Below are 20,447 nucleotides of genomic sequence, written 5' to 3' on the forward strand. Positions count from 1 at the left end.
CAAATGAATTATTCAAGTTTAGAGCCACAGACATAATACCTGCATTTATAAAACAACATAGACACAAACTTATACATGCTATTAGAAATTTTAAACTTGGATATTTAAAAGACCAAATTTAAAATTCAACAAAGTGAATACTAAGAGGGAACTTCATGATTGAGAGAGGAAAAAAAAGTTTGCACAATTTCACCTTTTGTGCATTTTCACTGAGCTGAGTCTATTTCATATTATATTTCAGAACCTCCCTTAAGGAATAGCAAAATCTTAGTTTCCAGGCACCAGGTATATTAATCACCTGATTATACACAAAGCTCAGAACGCAGCCTCTTGATCAAACGGTGACCTCTACTCTCTTGGACTGTGAAGTTGTAATCCGAATCTCCCTTTCTCAATATAGTTATGTGGCCAGAAGAACACACAGAAAGTCAACATGAGTACTACAGGGAAAGTAAGTATAGTCTTCTCCTTTATGTTATGTCATAATTTTGTCAGTTTGTGTGCTTGTCTATTTACCAAACCTTATCACCCACCTAGTCCCTATACTCCTAAAGGTAAGACAGTCTTAATCTTAGTACCTCTCCTTCTCCTTCTCCTTCCCCTTCTCTTTAATTCCTTTTCTGTGCTTTGCCTTTCCTCAGTTTTTCCAATCCTTCAACAGGTACCAAATCAAGCTCTCTATCAAACTTCCCAGAGTCAGAGACATATTCCCTCCTTAAAGGATCTCACAGAGACACAGTAATTATAAAAGAATAATTAATTATAAAATAATGTGCTAGAGTATAAGAGAGAGAGAAAGAGAGTATTCCTTACATGGCCTGGCTTCCCAGAGAAGGGAAGACCTAAAAGGAAATCTAGAGATGTGAGAATTCACCAGGTACAGGAGAGACAGTTGTGCAGGCAGATGAAACAACAACATGAAGAGAAACATAGAAGCAAGAAAAATATCCTATATGAGACTCTCTAGAATATTTTTTGTGCTTGGAGGGAGGAAGTGACCAAAACTAAGGTCAGAGAGATGAAGAGAGAAGATCATTGAGAGCCTTGTAGACCATGTCAAGAGATTCTGATAAACAATTGGTGGCAATATCATTTTTAGGTAGGGATTTAACATGATCAGGATTATAGTTCAGAGAGCAATGCTATAGAAGATGGACTTGAAGGTGATGAACCCAAGCCAGGTAAAAGGCAATGAGGACCGAACCACACAGTAGCAGCACGAATGAAGAAGAGATAGATGGCAGAAACTTTTAGATTGTGGAAGTTGAGGGAAAGAGAAAAATTAAGCTACTTCCCAGGTTTCTTTCTTAGATGAGTGAATAGGTTATATGGCCACTCACTGAAATAGAGAATGAAAAGGAAAGAACAGATGGTGTGTTGCGTTCACCACTGAGTGGAGAGGTGGTGGAGAGGCAGAAGAAAAAAATAATGATGTGTTCATGTTTTAACATTCTGAGTTTGAGGTACCTATAGGACATTAAAATAGCAAATGAACAGAGTCTAAAGGTTAGGGACAAGTTTGTTCGTAGTGACTGTAAAAGTCACCTACATAAAAGTAGTGGTTGAATCTACAAAAATAGGTTAAGACCACGTGGGAAGAGAATTTATAGTGAAAACAGCAGTGGGCTGATATCAGAACCCCTAAGAACTACTCTGCCACCAAAAAATTCTCCAATCTCAATCTGCCAATGTCTACCAGCATGTGATGGTCTCCACTCCAAAACTGATTCTCTCCCATACCTACGATCACAACTCCCACACTGCAATGTCATTTCTACCCTGAAACAGGAAAACTCACTCATGGTAAGATCAAAGGTATGACATCTATCCTCTTGCTTACGTAGCATTACATAAATATAGTTGGAATTGCAGGGCTAATTTGAATATGGAGACTGATAGAACAGTTGAATTGAGGTGCATTCAGTATATATTTAAGCAGTGAGGTTTTTTGTTTTGTTTTTTTTTTTTTTTGGACTTGAGTGCAGAAAAATTGGATTTAACCTTCTAATAACCATTAATATAGAAATTCCCCAACTCCCAAGCCTAAGGAGTTTCCCTTTCTGCCCCCACCTTCTTTTCCCCAGGTTATCAGGCGCAGAGCAGCCATATTCTGGAAGCCTGGTGCATCATTTTCCATTGAGGAGATAGAAGTGGCCCTACCAAAGGCAAAGGAAGTTCGAATTAAGGAAAAAAAATCACAACATTTCCACACCAAAATTCAGAGCGGTTCACTGTAAATTATATGTTCTTTTCACAATGTTCAGTTCAGAAAGAAAACTACACATGCTGCTATTTCTTTTTCACCACATGTTTCCATCCATCTTTAAATCCAGCCAAATAAAAGGTTAGGGAGGTACAGCAAAGGCTGCATACTCGAAGGATATTTATTTATAGCTATTACTAATTACTAATTAAAAGAAGTTTCTACCCATGAAACATTTTAATCTATATTTCCTAATTTCTTTATGATACTCTTCATGACCTTTAAGTTATCCTGAAATACAATCCTCCCTCAGTATCTGCAGCGGACTTATACCAAGACCCCCCTCTTTTCATCCAAAATCCTAGGATGCTCAAGTCCCTTATATAAATATAAATGGTGGGAGTTCCTGTTGTGGCTCAGGAGTAATGAACTCAACTCATATCCATGAGGACGCATGTTTGATCCCTGGCCTTGCTCAGTGGTTTAAGGATGTGGCATTGTGGCGAGCTGTGGTGTGGGTCCCAGAAAAGGCTCAGATCCTTAGTTGCTGCGGCTATTGTGTAGGGCGGCAGCTATAGCTCCAACTCATGTGAAATAAATTAAGGTTTCAATTATAATAGGAGACATTATCCCTTTCTTTCCTGAGTTCCAATTCCTTCATTTCTGTAATTAGTCTTTCTCTTCCACACTACTACCCACAAGCTTCAAATAAGGACAAAGTGAGGCTGTGATTTTACAGCTGTCTCTTCTGAAACCATTCTGCCCTGCTCATTAAGTTTTAAAATTATCATTTAAAAAAATAAAAATAAAAAAATAAAATTATCATTTTGATTCTGAAATTAGCTAATGAAAAACACTGCATTGCTTTAAACAAATGACTGACTCTTGTCTAGAATTAAAACTAAGAAATGAATGAATATGTTAATATTAATGCAGCATATCAAACCAGCAAAAAGGTTTAAAACATTAACAATTCTAAAATATCTTTATCTGAGAGATAAAACTATATTATTCTTTGCCTTCCATATAGATCCTGGCCACAGGGCTCTGTGGGACGGGCATGAAAATGTTGAGGAATAAAAACCTTAATCATAATTATCCTATCATTATGGGCCATGAAGGGGCTGGAATAGTTGAGAGTGTGGGAGGAGTAAGCACTGTGAAAACAGGTATGAATTAGCACCTGCAGTTAGGAAATTGTGGCAACTTGGAACCCACCTTAAGAAATTAAAAAAGCATTCCTTAAAAATGTTAAGATCAAGATAAAAGGTAAAATGTTGCCCATTTCTTTTAAAAGGAGGGATAATTACACTACACAAAAATACTAAAGGTATTCTTTGCATTTGTTTTGAAATTAATAAGAACAAAAATAGGCTGTGCTGAATCTGAGCCTGAAAAAAAAGTGCAAATGAGACAAAAATTTCCCCAAAGAGGTCAACTGCGGGAAACTCTTGAACAATTATTAGAATAAAGCATATGATAAATAGATAAACACATTAGTGGAACCAAATAAGGAAGGAGTCCAGAACTGGATCAAATATATATAGGAATTTAATATAGGGTTAGTATTGCCCCCCCCCCTTTTTTCTTCACAGAATGTGGAAGTCCCTGGGCCAGGGATTGAACCTACACCACAGCTGTGGCAACACCTGATCCTTAACCCACTGAGCCACAAGGGAACTTCCTATCTTTCAAATTTAAATATGGACTATTCATTAAATGATGTTGAAGCAACTGGATCATTATCTGGGGAAAAAAAAGTAAATTTTGTTGCTATTGCATTCTTTAAACAAAAATTAAATACTATAAAAATCCAATTTTTAATGTTAAAAAACATATCATAGTTACAAAACTGTTAACTGTTCCAGGGACTGGGATTCAGCAGCTAAAAATAGCCATCAAGCTTCTATTCTGTTGTATAATATACCAAGTGGTGATAAGGGCCCATAAAGAGGAAAGAAGAGTAAAAAGATCAAGTGATAAAGAGGATGTTGCTATATAAGACAGACTGGTCAGGTAATCCCACTCAGTTAAGTGGGCTACTGTTAAACTACTGTTTCTGGAACATCCCCCAAACATGCTCAGCTGCCTTCTTTAAGTTGTTAAATTTTAACTCTTTGTTTCCCCCAATATCCATTAGTCCTAATACATACTAAACAGAGAGATAAAATGGAAGAGGTTCAATTTAAATCAGTCTATCTTAGACCAAATAAGCCTTTGCCTCTGTAAGGCATTGACATTGTAAATAAAGTATACAGATATCCAAAAGAAAAGAGAAAGGAAATGTTGTAGGAAGGTGGAAATGGTTTTTGATTTTTTGAAGGGTTCTTTTTTTTTTCCCCTCCACTTTTTAGGGCCCCACCCATGGCATATAGAAGTTCCCAGGCTAGGAGTCAAATCAGACTACAGCTGCCGGCCTACGCCACAGCCACAGCAATGCCAGATCCAAGCCAAGTCTGCAACCTACACCACAGCTCTCAGCAACAATGGATCCCCAACCCACTGAGCGAGGCCAGGGATCAAACCTGCGTCCTCACGGATACTAGTTGGGTTCATTTCTGCTGCGCCACAACAGGAACTCCCTGGAGATGATTTTAAATAACTCAAAAATGTATGGAATTAAAAAAATATGCTGTCAAATAAGCCTTAACATCCAATGAAAATTCATTACACTACTTTATGTACTCTAATTGCTGAGACAGGTTGTTTATGCTCCTCTGTCAAAAAGTATCCCATATATAGAAGTATCTTAAGAAGTTAAAACTCTCTAGTTACATGTTTTATTTGAAAATGTCCTTTGTTTATGTCTCATAAAAAGTATATGCATACTTGCCCGTTCCAATTGTCATGACGTATGTTCCCTTTGCCCTTGTTTTCTGCCTTTATGTGCTCAGGTGACCCCAGGCTCCACCTGTGCCGTATTTGGCTTGGAGGAGTAGGCATGTCTGTTATCACGGGCTGCAAGGAAGCAGGAGCAGCCAGGACTATAGGGGTGGACATCCACAAAGACAAATTTGAGAAAGCAAAGGAAGTAGGTGCCACTGAGTGTATCACCCCCCAGGACTCTGAGAAACCCATTGAAGAAGTTTTATTTCATATGACAGGTGATGGTGTGGACTTTTGCTTTGAGGTCATTGGGAATCCAGAAACCATGGTATGTGATCCTCGCATTTCACATGTGATATGAAAATTGTCAATATTTCTATCATTTCATATGTTAACTGAATGAAAATTCTAAAATTCCCTCCACATTCTTCTATTTCATTTTCTTAGTACTCCTGACATTCCAGCTGGTACCTCCTGTCTATTCTTACAAATCTATTCACTATCCCAGACACTGAACTCCCATACTGAGTTTTCTTCTCCCTTTGTTCCATTATACCATTCTTTCAAATAAGCAGCCTCCAATAGGCAGGGCAAAAAGGCTTTGTAAAGAATACTCACTGATGGAGTTCCTGTCATGGAGCAGGGGAAACGAACCCGACTAGGAACCATGAGGTTTCGGGTTCAATCCCTGGCCTCGCTCAGGATCTGGTGTTGCCGTGAGCTGTGGTGTGGGTTGAAGACACGGTTTGGATCTGGTATTGCTGTGGCCATGGCGTAGGCCAGCAGCTACAGCTCCGATTAGACCCCTAGCCTGGGCACCTCCATGTGCCGCAGGTGCAGCCCTAAAAGACAAAAGACAAAAAAAAAAAAAAAAAAAAAAAAACCACCTCATTGAATTATTTTGTAACTTATCTTGGTAACTGCAATTTCCCAGCCAGAAGATTTAAGCAGGATAAGGATAATGTTGGATGAATGACCCAATAAAGCACTGAACTTTGCACTTTCGGCAAAGTTTTTCATGTTGGATCTGAGATAAGCTTCTAAGAAAAATATTTACCAACTTTGATTAAATGAGTTCATTTCAAAAATGATAAAAAATGTGGCTATTTTTCTTGTTGAGTATGGTTTATGTAAGAGAATATAAATAGGAAGTTATCTCACAATGTGAGACTTGCTTTCTTTGGGATTTATAGAAATAACATATTATTGACCTAGTCAGCTCTAGGTCTTTTCCTCAGCTTAACAAATTATTTTCATTCCTGACTCCACATAAATCTCCTCATCTGTAAAATTATCATTTTAATAAAAATCTTTCTCACAGGCTTTCCCACAGATAGTCTTGCTCTGAGAAATAGCATCTGAAAATTACTAATGGGAACATGTTCACTTATAATTTTGCTAATACATGATTCTATACAAATAACCAACTATATTCTTCAATATCTAAAAGAATATGTCAACTCTAATGACCAGTCTCAGTAATGGTTCTTATAAAAACTATTATAGGTCTTATTGTTATTATTATTAATACTGCTGCTGCTGCTACCACGGATGCCTTTACTGTTTGCATTTTTCAACTTCCATTTATTGAATCCTAAACTCCCAGATACTATACTAGGTAGCACACAGTGTCTTATTTATGTTTTAGCACATCCTTACAAGATAAGTGTTAATTCATATGAGGACAGTGAGAATCAGAAAAGAATGTCACAGAACATTCAGCAGTCAAGCTCAAATGCAGGTCCAACTCTCTAGCACACATTTTAACCCCTGCATTCCCTTGCATTGTTTTACAACAGGCAGCTGCCTTGGCCTCCTGCTGTGAGAGCCACAGAGTCTGTGTGATTATTGGGTTGACCATTGGTGTCCAACTCAACATCCATGGCCACTTGTTCTTCTCAGGATGTTCTTTAAAGGGATCTGTTTTTGGAGGTAGGAATGATGCAGGGAAGAGTGCAAATGTGTGGGGTTACGAGGTGGGAAATAGAAAAATATGTCACAAATGTTTGAGAAGGAATATAAAACAAAACCTTTAGATTATATTTTTTGTTTCAACACATAAATATCCAAGGTAAGGGGATGAATATTGGATGTATACAGTTGCTTCTTAGTAAGCTTTTTCTCAAGCAAAGGAGATTTTTTTTTAATTGATCAGTGAAGAAACCAGTATCTAAAGTTTAAAGCAAATTCTAAAATGAAAAGTAAAGGCAATATTTTGATCAATAGCTATACTTCAGTTGTTATACACCTCCAATTGATATATCCCAGAATCAACTGGGATTCTTTGAAGGATATACTAAATGATTATTTCTTGTTCAATTAATGTAAATCTTTTCTGAAACAAGAGTTGGCATTATACAACTCAAAGACATTAAACATAATGGATTCATGATTGAAAAGAAAATCTATCGATAAAAAGGAAGAGAATTTTTTTTTAAAGGAAAGAAATTTTTTTCATAGACCCCCTTGATTTTCCATCTTTTTTTTTTTTTTTTTTTTTTTTTTGTCTTCTGTGCTTTTAGGGCTGCACCCGCGGCATATGGAGGTTCCCAGGCTAGGGGTCTAATCTGAGCTGTAGCCGCCAGCCTACGCCAGAGCCACAGCAACTCGGGATCCAAGCTGCCTCTGCAACCTACACCACAACTCACAGCAATGCCGGATCCTTAACCTACTGAGCAAGGCCAGGGATTGAACTCGAAACCACACGGTTCCTAGTTGGATTCGTTTACGCTGCGCCACAACGGGAACTCCAATTTACCACCTTTTAAACCTATTTTAGAACTTGTATATTTTAAAGACTTTATTCTTTTATTGAGAAAGCAGAAGACTAAATAAATCTGCTTAGGATTCTAGGCTCATAAGCAAGTAACTTGATATTTAAGAAGACATGTATTTATCCAGAGACCTGGGGACAATCTGAATTCTTGGGCAAGAGAGATGAGAATTAGGAGCTATCTGAATTATTTGGACTAGTGAGCCATCTCTGATCTCCAAATTAGCTATGGCAATGAATTGTTACAGATATTAGGAATCTTACCCAATTAATGTATGTAGAATAGATAAAAGGTAGGGCCAGCCAAAAAAAAAAGTAAGAATATAGTTTAAACTGTAATTTTCAGCTCCTCTGTTTATGATAATTGGACACACTCATTGCTGTTTCCCTCTATTGTATTCAGAGACAATAACTGTTGATTCCAAATACATATACTCAGCCAACTCTTGTAAAATAAGATCACCAATTTTTTTTTTTTCTTTTTTGTTTTTTTAGGGCCGCATGTGAGGCACATGGATGTTTCCAGGGTAGGGGTAAAATCAGAGCCAGCCTAAGCCACAGCCACAGCAACACCAGATCGAAGCCTTGTCTGTGACCTACACCATAACTCACGGCAACACTGGATCCTTAACCCACTGAGCAGGATCAGGGATCAAACCCAGGTCTTCACGAATACTAGTCGGGTTCGTTACTGCTGAGCCACAACGAGAACTCCAAGATCACCAATGCTTTAAATAAAACTCACAAGGAAACTACTTCACTGGTCACTTAAGCATTCAAATAGTGGTCATGAGTGCAAATTAATCCCTTCCACAGGTAATACAATCCACTGTCCACTGATTCAATGGTTTTCAGTTAAGGACATCATTTCATGACAGGACTGCTAGGTCTCCTGCAATGTACACAATGAAAATTTTTCCTCACATAAAATTAGTGCCCTTGTTCAGATATACTGCTTAGCCTGTCTATGATCCTGGACCCTTCTTTTTTATGTTGTTTGGTTAAAAGAAGAAATAAAAAACAAATGAAAGAGTTTATTAAGTAGATAGAAAAATGCTTTATCAGATCACTAATAAAAAGATAGAGTAGTAACAATCTTAAAAGTTGTTATCACAAGAAAAAAATTTTGTAATTAGGTATGGTAATAGATGTTAACTAAACTTAGTTTAATAGTAATCCTTTCATAATATATACATATACCAAGTGATGTACACATAAAACTAATGTAATATTATATTTCAATTATATCTCAATATTCAAAAAGGATAAAAACAAGTACAAAAATACACCAGTCCTTCATGTCATAATACAGAGCGCTAGTTAGAATTCTTGATCACACATAATAGAAACAAACTCAAATAGAAAAAAAAATGTATTGGAAGTGTTTGAGATAGTTTTGAGAATAGTTTTGGGAAGGATGGAAAACCTGACTGAGACTGCAACCAAGAAAAGAAAGTAACTGCCAAGATCCTATCACAGGATAAGCTGCTTAAGACACTGTTGCCTCCTTGCACTCACCGTTTGCAGAAAGGAGCAGGCCACCAAATTCTGTTTGTTGACCTGCTGGGCATGTCAATTAGCATAGTGCTAAATATAAGGACAGTATTTCTTGAAAATCACAAGAACAGAGAAAAATACATTGCTAAGTTTATGTTACCTTAGCTGATCTTTCCCTGCGCAGTTTTACTCCCCAAAGACACATTTTCTTTCCTAAGCATTCTTTTTTTTTAATTAATGATTTTTATTTTTTCCAATACAGTTGGTTTACAGTGTTCTGTCAGTTTTCTACTATATAGCAGAGTGACCCAGTCACACACACACACATATATATATATATATATATATACATTCTTTTCCTCACATTATTCTCATTTTATTTTTTTATTGAAGTATAATTATTTACAATGCCATGTTAGTTTCAGGTATATAGCAAAGTGATTCAGATATATATATAGATAGACATATATACACACACATAAACATATATATATACATACATATATTCTTTTTCAGATTCTTTTCCCTTATAGCTTATAACCAAATATTGAGTATAGTTCCTTGTGCTATACCGTAGGTTCCTTATTTTATATATAGTAGTATGTATATATTAATGAATTTATATATAAAACAGAAATAGGCCCAATAAACACACAGACATAGAAAACAAACTTATGGTTATTAAAGGGGAAAGAAAGGAGGTATAAATTAGGAGTTTGGGGTTAATTTATTCTTATCTTGCTTTATACACATTCATTTTCCAAAAGCTGTCACTGAGATCACTGCCATGGTGAAAAGTTCTTCTCTTCGCTTAAGATATTTGGCTCTTTGATGAAGCTGCGGCTCAAAACACACATAACACACACACACAGAGGAAGTGTTCTATTTCTAACTTTTTAAAATTTTTATTTTATTATTTTTTAATTACTTTTTAAAGTATGATTGATTTACTGGGTTCCTACTGTGCAGCACAGAGAACTGTATGTAATTGGATCACTTTGCTATACAACAGACACTGAAAAAGCACTGTAAATCAACTATTTCTAACTTTTGAATCACTTCTTTTCATGGTTCTCAAGACCTTGGCCTTTGTTGTACATTAGAAACATATTTACAGCTCCTCAGACAGTACAACACAACACCAAGAACATCTAAGATGAAGTCCATGTTCCACTTGCCTTAAGTAAATTATCTTCTGTAGTGCCAGAGGTCTGCTTTAGGAGAGCAGCCTTCTATACAAGGTATATGGCTGGAACAGGCATCCTCCTGGTGACTCAGACAAGTTAGTTAAGTCTCCTGATGACTCAGACAAGTTAGTTAAGACAAGTTAATCCTTGGATTTACACCTCCAGCAGTAAATTGTATGGTCCTTCTTGCATAATGGCTCTCAGGTATAAAATCTGTTGTTAATCTGTATGTTTTTAGGTTGGAAAAGCAGAGAGAATGTCTCTAAACTGGTTGCTGATTATATGGCAAAAAAGGTTAATCTAGATCCACTAATTACTCATACTTTGAATTTTGTTTTTTGGGTTTTTTGTTTGTTTGTTTGTTTGTTTTGTTTTGTTTTGTCTTTTTGCCATTTCTCGGGCTGTTCCTGCGGCACATGGAGGTACCCAGGCTAGGGGTCTAATCAGAGCTGTAGCCGCCGGCCTATGCCACAGCCACAACAACACAGGATCCGAGCCGCATCTGCAACCTACACCACAGCACACGGCAACGCCGGATCCTTAACCCACTGAGCAAGGCTAGGGACCGAACCCGCAACGTCATGGTTCCTAGTCGGACTCGTTAACCTCTGTGCCGTGACAGGAACTCCCCATACTTTGAATTTTGATAAAATCAATGAAGCAGTTGAACTGATGAAAGCTGGAAAATGGCAAGTTGTTCACATAATTTCTGTCTTGAGTATTTGAGGTCAGAGAAAGGGTATATGGAGGTGGGTGGAGGCAGTGGAGGTGGGGGAGGAAGAGAAATGGAAGTCATGGCTGCAGAAGCCTCATACAGGCAACTGAAGAAGCTTTCAGGAATTTTCAAAGCATTTCCTTCCCCTTTATAATTTTGTTTTATTCCAACTTTATAAAATATGTAATCCTGAAAATATTAAGTCTTAACTTACCCTTACCATTAGCATTTTATTTCCAATTTGATATTTTTTACATATACATTAACTGCTGAAGTTAGCAGTTAACTTAAACTAGCCCAAGTTTAAATTCATAGTTTATAAAGAGGCAATTGTTGTTGCTGCTGCATTTTGAAGGGGAAATTATCTCTATAATTCTAAATTTTCACACCTATCTTTGGCCCAGAAGCCAAATACCAGCCATAACCTGGGCACTGGTATTCCCCACAAGGGTATAAGCCCACTTACTTATTCCTTATCCTTGGAGCTTCATGTCGTTTTGAAAATTCTCACAACTGATTTAATCTACCAATTTTCGCCTAACCTGAAAGAAAGGGAATCTAACTTACCAGTGTACAAAGTCAAAATTTGAAATTCAAACCACAAATGTTGCCTTGGAAATGTTTCAATTTTTTCTTTTCTATCTTTCAGTATCCTCTGTGTCCTGTTACTTTAAGTACGTAATGAATGCAAGAGCTGCAGCATACTTCACCAACTAAATCACATTTTGTGTAATTTCACAATTTAAAAGAATTATCCACATGATGCTGTTTCTATTTTCTTACTTCTGATTCATTCAGCAGTGGGCTCAGATTTAGCTTATACCCTCACAACTTCATCAAAATTGTTCTTATGTGACCCAATGTCGCCCAGGAGCATCCTGCCTTTTAGAGTTGGATTAAGGTTGATTCAAATCACTCAACTCTAGACCCTTTAAACAAACAAGGTCACTGCAGGGTATTTCCATTTTCATAGCTATCTCTATATCTGGGCTCATATTTCCTTGCACACTGTGTCTTTCCCACCCATCAAGCTCTGCCCCATTTCACACCAAAGAAGTAAGACTCACCATTTATGAGCTTACTGAACACTCAAGTTGAAGCAAGCTGGTGGAAGGTGGGGGGAGTCTTCAATTTAAATAAATTCCAACTGAACATTAAGAATTCCATCCGGAGTTCCTGTCATGGTGCAGTGGAAACAATCCAACTAGGAACCATGAGGTTGTGGGTTCCATCTCTGGCCTAGCTCAATGGGTTAAGGATCTGGCATTGCCATGAGCTGTGGTGTAGGTCGCAGATGCGGCTCAGATCCTGTGTTGCTGTGGCTGTGGTGTAGGTCAGCATCTGTAGCTCCTATTCCCTAGCCTGGGAACCTCCATATGCCATGGGTACAGACCTAAAAAGCAAAATTCCATTCCTATTGGCACAACACTGTAAATCAACTATACCCTAATAAAAAAAAATTTAAAGAATTCCATTCTTAATATAATTCACCCCTGAGAAATGGTATCTCATCTTATATAACCCAGCCTCAAATTATTACTGATAATATCTCTGTGGCACTGACCTCTTCTCTCCTGGATTGCCAAAGGAACGTCAAATCTTCTATTGGCCAGGGCAGTTTAGCTTGCAGCAGCTCATACTACTCGTATTTGCATTTGAGCCATCTAGGGATTCAGGAGGGGGAAAAAAGGGTGTGGGTGTGTGTGGGTGTGTGTGTGTGGGTGTGTGTGTGCACGCGAATCTTGTTATTTATCAAGATTCATGCTTCCTAGGAGGAAGTTGTGGTATTAAACAGCAAAACCAGTTTTTATTCCACTCTCCACAGAAAATGAGGTAATTATATAGTCCCTTACTAATGTGCCCTATAGACTCTTCCCTCAAGAAGGATGAGGAGAAGACAAGATCCAGTCATAATTTGTGGCATCCAATCCCTCTTCCCAGGCCCCACCTGGGTAGGGCCCTATCCTTCCTCTGTGCCCAAGTCCCCCTTAATTCTCCCAGGACCAGGGTTAACGACAGCACCCTTGAAGTATGACTTCCTTCCCTATCCCTTAGATATAGTGAGTCTCTTTCCAACACTCTCCCCATACCATACACACAACAGGAACTCCTGCCTTAGATAGAGTCTCTTCTGCTCCAGTTTGGGTTTGCCCAGATCTGGATCAGAGAGGCATTCCCGAGTGTCAGCAGACTTTGGCAGATCTTGGGAGACCAAAAAATGGAATGCTTATTTTTATTTTTCACCTAAATGTTGTAGATTAAGATTGGTCAAGATGGAGTTCCCGCCGTGTCACAGTGGGTTAAGAATCTAACTCCAGTGACTCAGGTTGCTGCCTGGCCCACTACAGTGGGTTAAATGATCCGACATAGCCACAGCTACACCTCTGGTTACAGCTGCTGCTCAAATTCAATCGCTTGCCCTGGGAACTCCCACATGCCACAGGTGCTGCCATAAATAAATAAATGAATAAATAAATAAATAAAAAGATTGGCCAGGAATTCAGGCTACATCCCCAGCTTCCTTTTCACATCACGGCTGTCACATGATGTCAAGAAGCTCTCATGAGAATCTCATTCTCAAACTGAGAAGCATCATCATGAGGTGAGCATCCTTTCTTTCCCTCCAGGGTGTCTGCTTCCTACAAACAAGGGGGATAGGTACTATCAAGCCTATTCATTCCGGATTTGGGATGATTTTCCTCCATCTTCCCATGTTGGAACTTTCATGTCCAACTCTACTCTGCTTTTCTATTCTGTGAAGACAGCTAAGGCATCCTCCCCCTTTGCCTCCCAAATTAAACTTACTAACAGGGAGGACTTGGAGGAGTCTTCAGGTCTCAGGAAGTCTGAGTTTGCCCAAAAATGTTTTGCTGTTAACAGTGCCTACACTCTTCACTCCAATAAAGCCCGATGCTTTAAGCTATTCTGAATATCTCCTTTTGTTGTAGCTCATTGAAAAATTCTCTCTAACTGATCATATTATCACCCCATAAAATTTTATGGATAGAGTCCATTGTCTGCCTCTAAGTCCCACCACTTCAGCCACGTTTAAATGTCTTATTTTAACCATGAAGCAAAATCCTTCTTTCTATTCCCAGGCACTGAGGTTCCCTGGACAGTCACTCACTTGGGGCAGTGTATGGCCTCTAGTGAGGCTTACCTAATCCCAAGACCCACAGTAAAAGTCCTGCCTTCAGGGAGAACCACAATCCACAGCTCTTGCCTACATAACCTAATACATATTTTCAGATTTTTGCCTGAAAAAAAGAAAAGTTACATTCTGGGATATCACTCAAACAATAATAAAGTGTGTCCATACAAAACAGAAGCCCCCTATTAACATTTGATGTACATCCAGATGCTCAATTATAGCACTATTAATAGTTAATAATCCCTGATACTGGCCTATAGTATAATTTCAAAAGGATTTTTTTTTTGCTCCCTTATTTCTCTCTAACATCATTCATATACCAGATGGCCAACTACCAGTGTGACAGACTAGCTTTTCTTTGCCTTTTTAATGACCTCTGGCAGTCATTTATTCACTTATTCACTCAACAAACATTTATTGAGTAATGTACATGATGTTGGAGGCACAAGAATGCCTGCTACAACTTTAACATATGCTAGTAATGAAATGCAATTCAATAGCCATTATGGCAGAGGAATATCCAACCAGTACAAAGGAGGAAAAAAATTAATCTTACCTAGGAAAGATGAGAGGAAACACTGTAGAGAAGATGACCTTTGAGCTGAACCTTGATGGATGCGTTGGATTTTGCCAGGTAGAAAAAGAAAAAAGAATACTGAGAACTTAGCTAACAGCATGAGCAGAAGTTCAAGTTGGAAAGACTACAGCCTGTGGTATATGGTGTATATGAGAAGGTGTGGGAAAATATGTGCTGAACCTAACAGTGAAGAGGACAAAGAACTTCATCCTAAAGACTAGGAATCACAGAAGGATTTCAAGGAAAGGATTGGCATGTTTAAATCTGTGTTTTAGAAAACATGACTCTGGCAGCATTGTGGAGGATAGCGTGGAGAGGAGAGAGACTGGAAGTAGGAAAAACAATTGAGAGGTTATAAATTAAGTAGACTAGAGAAAAAAGGTAGTACTAAAACCAATGAGTATGATTATGATTTACAAATGGGTTCCTGTGGCTGCTGCCCTCGATGCCTCATCCATACTTCTAGGATCTTGCTACTTTCTTTGTGTCTTATTGGCTTCCAGATGCCAGGGTCAGCATCCTATACCCGAGGATTTTTATCAAAACAAAAGAAGGTTGCTCTGCCAATGCCTGATTAAGCAGACCAGAAGTTCTAGGAAATCTGTACCGCCCAAGCAGCCCTCAATCAATAACTGATAGAGTTGCTTTAAAATACCCAATCCACAGAGTATCCCTAACTCTGTTGCCCACTTTGTAGCTGGCTTTGAAAATGCACTCTTACACCTATGTTCATGGGAGCATTATTCACAATAGCCAAAATGTGGACACTACCCAGGTGTCCAATAACAGATGAGTGGATACACAAACTGTGCTATATACATACAGTGGAACATTTAAAAAGCCTCAAAAAGGAAGGAAGTTCTGATATATGGGTGACAATATGGATGCACCTTGAAGACATTATGCCAAGTGAAATACATCAGTCCTACAAATACAATTAATGAATGATTCCAATTATATGAGGTACTTAGAGTAGTCAAATTCATAGAGACCAAAGTATGACGATGGCTGCCAGGGGCTGGAAAAAGGAGGAACAGGAAATTTGTGTTGAAAGGATAGGCAGTTTCAGTCTGGGAAGAGAGAAAAAGTTCTGGAGATAGATGATGGTGATGGTTGCAAACAATGTGAATGTGCTTAATGCCACTGAACTCTATACTTAAAATGGTTAAAATGAAAATTTTAGGTTATGCATATTTTATCAAAATTAAAAAAATACACTCTTTATTGGCAGGCTTCCCTTCTTTACATCACATTCCACACTTTCCTACAGTATCCCATTCATCTTGTTACTCAAACCACAAGGTCTAATTTTTGCCTCAAGGTCTACTTCTAGGGGAGCTCAAATTAAAACAGTAGGTACCATAAGTAGTCCTAAGAAGCAGATCCTAAGGATGGGCTTCTGGAATTGGATCACTTGTCAACAAAATGGGAAAGGGACCCCACTGTAAGCTGTGGTGAGATGGACCACAGTGATCCCCACCTCCTGGGGTGGGAGGATGCCCTTGCGTAAGCCCCTTCCCTTAAATGTGGGCCAGACTTAATACTTGATTTTCACAGCAGAGCTTATAAGCTATCACTTCTGAAAACTGAGTTCTAAAAAGACCATGGCTTCCATTTTAGGATCTTCTCTCTTGGATTTCTTATTCTGGGTGAAGCCAGCTGGTATATCAGGAGGAAGCCTGAGGAGAAGACCTAAGCATGGAGGTGATCTCAGAGAGGCACCAGTGAATGATGGCTTGGAGCAAGATCTTAATTTCCTGCTCAGGAGTTGAACCTGGGCAGCCTGGGTTAAAACCAAGAACCTAGCCACTAGACTAACCAGAGGCTAAAAGCAGAATTGACCTGATTCTTGCCCCCTGTTGAGAGCAAGACTGTTATAAGGAGGCAAAGACTGAGAACATAGGTATAAAGTTTACTGTTAGAGTAAACATCATGTGGGAGAGCACACAGAGAAGAAATTTATTTATTTAGGTCAGAAGCAGAGAAGTAATACACACCCTAAAGAAGAGTGCGAGTGTGGGCATTCCCCTGAGTGAGGAGCACACCATTGACATGATTTAAATCACTTATATAGGACAGTTCTTCCCAGTATTTGTTTACCTTTAGCCAATTGTTTTATTTCTCATACCTGACTAGACACAGGACTCTCCCTGATACGCACGGGCATGTTTTGGCAAAGATGGATTCCAGAGCAGAGTGCAGGGATGGTAACAGAACTTCTTATGGTCTGGCGACCCTCCCTTTTTGACCCCTAGGAATTTTACTGCGCATGTGTAATTGGGAAGGTCTCCTTGACCCCAGGAGTGACTGAAGTGGTCATCTTATCTTTCTACTCCAGCAGAGCTGAGCTCCTTCAATAACTTTCTTCTTGAAGTGTCAAAGAGAAACAAGGCCCAATTTACTCAGCCTAACAAGTCCTAGCTATTCTCAGCCAAGGGGTCCATCTACCTCCTACCTCAGAAGTGGGTCTTCTGAGGCCTGTTAACAACATATAAATGAAACTGGAAGAACAGTCTTGCTGAATCAAGCCTTGAGATGACCAGCCCTGGCCAATACCTCAACCACAGCTTTTGTGAGAGACCCTGAACCAAATGCCCAGCTAAGCTGCTCTGGGATTCCTGACCAATAGAAACTTTGGGGACACAAATGTTTGCTTTAAGCTGCTAAGCAACAAATAAATGATACACTGGTGGTAAGTAAGACAATAATCCCTCCTGGTATGCTCTTGCAACATAATTACTGAGTCTCCTATGGTGAATTCAGTTGCAATGCAGATTGCACGATAAGCACTGCCTTATGCAATATCATTAGAATTTAAGAGATACGACGGTAATGTAATCATAAGGACTGTGGATTTGGTTGTTTACTGTTAAGCATCTCAGAACACTGAAAGAAAAAAAAAATGACAGGCTTGAGTCAGACAACAGTCAACCAAGAGCATGACTGAAAACCACAAGACTTCCATAGAAGCATTTTTTTTTTCTTTTTATGGCCTCATCTTCATCATATAGAAGTTCTCAGGCTAGGGGCTGAATCAGAGCTGCCTCTTCAGCCTATGCCACAGCCATGGCAACACCAGATCCAAGCAGCATCTGCTACCTATACTGGAGCAGCCTGTAGTGATGCCAGATCCTTAACCCACTGAATGAGGCCAGGTATCGAACCCACATACTCATGGATACTAGTCGGGTTCTTAACCCAGGAAACCAAAACAGGAACTCCTACAGCAGCATTTAAATGTTCCCTTATCTCCTACAGAGGACATAATGGGCCTATGATCTGATTATGACATTAGCCAAATTGCAGAGTTTCATCTATAGCCCTCCATAAATCTCTGACACAAAAATCATGGACATGCTAGGAAAGAGGTGATATCTTGAAACTGAACTGGAATATCTTAAAAACTTTAAATCCCAGATTCTACCAAATGCTATATATCTAAGGAAGTATCCTACTCCCTTTACCACAGAGTTGCATACTCTCCTTGCCTGGAGATCACAAGAAGCCTTACTAAGGTGAATGCCTCATAAAATGATACTTACATCCCTTAAGGTATGCCCCTACTTTCTCTCATGATTTCCAGGCCAATAAATAAATCCAGGTCTCAGCTTGACTAGAGAAATAATTTACAAAAACAAAGCAAACAAACAAACAAAAAACTACAGGGGAGTTCCCACTGTGGCTGGAATGCCTATTGTGGCTCAGCAGGTTACAAATACGACTAGTATCCATGAGGGTGTGGGTTCTATCCCTGGCCTCACTCAGTGGGTTAAGGATCTGGCATTGCTGTGAGCCACTGTGTAGGTCACAGATACTGCTTGGATATGGTGTTGCCGTGGCTGTGGTACAGGCCAGCAGCTACAGCTCTGATTTGACCCCTAGCCCAGGAACTTCTATTATGTTGCAGGTGCAGCCCTAAAAAGCAAAACAAACAAACAAACAAACAAACAAAAAAACCTACATGCATCAGCAGGAACTAGAAAAGCATGTTGGAAATCAATCATTAGCATGCTGGACCAGAGACAATAAAGGAGTGGTTGTTGAAATGGAGTCAATTTCCTGTAACTCAGGATTTAACCCCTCAGAAGGATATCTGGAGTCAATCTGTGCTACTAGAATGGCTCCTCAAAGCTTAGAGAAAAATAATGAAAAAAGTGGCCTACCAGCAAATGAGAAGGAGATGCCAGAAATGCTTTGAAAGAAGCAAGAGGTCCAAAGAGGAGTGATGTTGCCATCATGTCAGCATGAAATGTTCTCTTTGTCTCTCCCCTTCAGTCTACAACCAGTAAAACATCCACAACTCAGCAAAAGCTTCTCTTCTCAACACACAAGGATGACAAAGAGTTCCACACATCTACACATCTAAAAGCAGGTGGACTGGAACACATAGAGGAGCCATAACTGAGGAGACATTGGAGGCAGTGCCTGCGATTCTAGCTCCCCAGCTGTGGTGGCTGGGCCCACAGCCCCAGAGATCCCAGAAGCAGCAGGGGAGCTGGCACACATGACTCTGATCTTCTGGTCGCTGCAGCGTACTCTACACTTCTGTCCCTGTAGACATGAAGGCGCCCACAACTCAGCTCCCTCCCACACACAATGGCAGCCCTTGCAAACTCAAAAAACACAAATGCGGCAGAGGCATCTGGAACTCTGCCTCTTCCTCCACTGTCATTCTTCCTCTATGGTGGCAGAGCCTGCAACCCATGGTCTCCCAGACATGGAAAAGACCTCCACTCCTTAGTGCCCCAGGCAGTGACCCCCAACAACAGCAGAGACACCAGAAGCTGTAGGGCACCAGCAACCCTGAAGGCACAGGTGGCAACAAAAAGGACACCAGGCAACACCTCTGGCAGAGGCAGTGGAGGGTAGGAAGTACCACTTCTCAAATAGAACCAGAAGCAGTTTAGACAGGAAAAATCAAAAACTTGAACTATAGTGCCAGCTATAGATTTATGTTTCAAACACTTAAATCGGTTTTGTTGTTGAAAAACAAAAGAAAGGTTCTGTAATTATTAGAATTAAGTTTTTTTTAAAAAAAGTTTACTTAAAGAGAAGGTATTTACTATTTCAAATGCAACAGCAGAGGAACAACTCATCAAGCATCATGAAAAGCCACTGTAACATGAAATCACAAAAAGAAATTGACAATGCTCCAAAAAACAAACTTAAAATCATAGAATATTGTGATCTAATTAATAAAAAAAATCAAAATAGTTGTCATGAAGAAACTACATAAACTATAGGAAGACAGTTCAGTAAGCTCAGGAATAAAATTAATAAAAGAAGAAATATTTACCAGAAAGACTGAAATCCTAAAGAAAGAAATTCTGGAGCTGAAGAACTCAATAAATGAGATGAAGGGAGTTCCTGTCATGTCTCAGTGGTTAACGAATCCGACTAGGAACCATGAGGTTGCAGGTTCGATCCCTGGCCTCTTTCAGTGGGTTAAGGATCCAGCACTGCTGTGAGCTGTGATGTAGGTTGCAGACGAGGCTCGGATCCCGCATTGCTGTGGCTC

General features: G+C 39.2%; 1 protein-coding gene and 1 pseudogene across 12 annotated transcripts in view; one reads left to right on the forward strand and one right to left on the reverse strand.

Annotated features, from left to right (window-relative positions):
- The window catches only part of C8H4orf17 (chromosome 8 C4orf17 homolog), a 350,193-nt gene that overhangs the window by 253,692 nt on the left and 76,054 nt on the right, over positions 1-20,447 (reverse strand). The window lies entirely within an intron of this gene.
- On the forward strand, positions 434-19,330 carry LOC110261964 (alcohol dehydrogenase 6-like; annotated as a pseudogene).

This window comes from Sus scrofa, chromosome 8, assembly GCF_054392235.1.
Source record: "Sus scrofa isolate SSC_HxYL_T2T_F1_AM1 chromosome 8, Sscrofa_HxYL_maternal_Yorkshire_Landrace_v2.0, whole genome shotgun sequence".
Classification (NCBI taxonomy): Eukaryota; Metazoa; Chordata; class Mammalia; order Artiodactyla; family Suidae; genus Sus; species Sus scrofa.